Source organism: Taudactylus pleione, unplaced genomic scaffold, assembly GCF_031769625.1.
Source record: "Taudactylus pleione unplaced genomic scaffold, aTauple2 ptg000977l, whole genome shotgun sequence".
NCBI classification, from domain to species: domain Eukaryota; kingdom Metazoa; phylum Chordata; class Amphibia; order Anura; family Myobatrachidae; genus Taudactylus; species Taudactylus pleione.
In genome coordinates, this window is record NW_028285378.1 from 5,851,496 (window position 1) to 5,853,645 (window position 2,150).

At 36.7% G+C, this 2,150-nt stretch overlaps 1 pseudogene; it reads left to right on the forward strand.

The window, feature by feature from the left end:
* Positions 1-1,318: 1,318 nt before the first annotated feature.
* LOC148454596 (5S ribosomal RNA) lies at positions 1,319-1,437 on the forward strand (annotated as a pseudogene).
* Positions 1,438-2,150: the final 713 nt, after the last annotated feature.

Below are 2,150 nucleotides of genomic sequence, written 5' to 3' on the forward strand. Positions count from 1 at the left end.
AATTCTTTTAAAGAGAACATTATTTTTTATAAAAGGTATATAGATGACATTTTAATCATTTGGCACGGACAAGAAGTTTTTAATCAGTTTTTATTGTTGGTTTCAAATAACAACATGAATTTAAAATTTACCTCTAATTTTAACAATAAATCTGTCGAATTTTTAGATTTGATTTTAACTGAAGAAGGAGGTAAAATTACCACGAAAAACTTTATTAAGAGTGTTGATGCCAATAGCTATTTGCATTTTAAAAGTTGTCATCTAAACAAATGGAAAGAGAATATACCCTATTCTCAGTTTTACAGGATTAAACGTAACTGTACTGATCAGCAAACATGCAATGAACAATTGGAACAATATGCAGATCGTTTTAGAGAAAAGGAGTACCCAGAAGAGATTCTCAGAAAGGCATTAAATAAAACTCAAACCTTGGATAGAAATAATTTATTGACATAATAAGAACGAAGATCGGAAAAAAGGTTTGGTTCCCTTTATCACTACGTTCAATGCCCACGAAAATAAGATAAAGAAATCTTTGAATAAAAACTGGAACATCCTGCTAATGGATCCGGTTTTGAAGGAAGTGTTACCTGCTAAACCACAGATCGTTTTTAGGAAAACAAAAAATTTAAAAGACATTCTAGCTCCTAGTCTCCTGCGAAAAGAAAATAAGGTAAATAAGGGAAATACGAGTGGAATTTTAAGCTGCAAAGGCAGTTATAAATGTGGTCGTTGTAATGTATGCAAATACTTACATCCTAGAAGGAAAACGTGTACAGATTCAGAAGGTACTAAGGAGTTCTCCATCAAGAGCTTTATGAATTGTAATTCCACTCCGGTAGTTTATTTGTTAGAGTGTACGTGTGGAACCAAATATGTTGGAAAAATGAAAAGACCCCTAAAGCTACGCATTCAGGAACATCAGAAATATTAAAAATAAAGTGGAGAGTCATGCAGTATCGAAGCATTTTCTTGAGAAACACAACTCTAATCCTGAAGAGCTTATGTTCAAGGCCATTGAACACGTGACTTTGAGTGAGAGAGGAGGAGATCTAGGGAACCTGCTTTCTAGACGTGAAATGTTTTGTATTTTCCAATTGGACACTATGGCTCCTAAAGGGTTTAATGAACATTACGAGATTGCACCTTTTTTTATGATACAAAGATGAGTAAATGGCTCTATCCCCTTTGGGCCTGAAAAATACCCGGGAGAGAGATCATCAGGGAATACCAGGCGTATCAGCTTATCCTTCTTCATAAGAAACTACTATCAAGAAATAAGTGGTGACGGAGATAATGACATATAGAGACCAATAGTTTCTACAATCATACCAGTATGCGTGTGCCCAAACTCGTCTGATCTTGGAAGCTATACATGACTGGGCCTGGTCAGTACTGGGATGGGAGACCTCCCGGGAAGACCTGGTATTGTAGCTAACAGAGTCCAAAATGTCTATATTTACTCCATCACCTGAACAGTACTGCAGTGAGGATCGTTAAGAAAGTGAAGAAAGGAAAAGCTGCTACAGCCAAAGACAAAGAGATCAAAATAGAAGATTTAAGAATTAAGATATCTACAGATTATCAGCAAGGAAGCATTATATGAGACTAAAAAATTCCCTTTTTTTTTCTTGTTTGAAAAGACTTATGGATAGCATCTATTTGAGATTTTTTTTTTTCGTTAAATACCTTCATAACACAATACACATTCCTTTCTATTCATAGTAAATATTTAATAATTCTTATTACAATAGATACAGAGTCATCATACTGAATTACTAGGTGGTGTATAATTTTGATGTTATAATATTCATGAATGATTCTGTGTTCTCTTTAGAAAATTGTTACAACGTTAAAACGGAGGCTGTCCTATATCCATATAAATCAAAAGAAGGGCGGTAGTTCAATCCGTACAGTTAACTAAGGGCGGAAGTCGATCCAAGAGATGTGGTGACACAGAGTGAATTCCTGGAGTCACGTGGTTCAGCCAAGCGACGTCACATGAGAACGGGGTCTGGTGGTCACGTGCTCGGGGTCACGTGATCGTAGAAGATGGCTAGAGCACGGGACCAGTGAGGGTCCAAGAGTGGATTACACGATGCGGGATGACGCGGAAGCCTGGCGCGAGTGTCTTCATGTGAGGGCGGAAG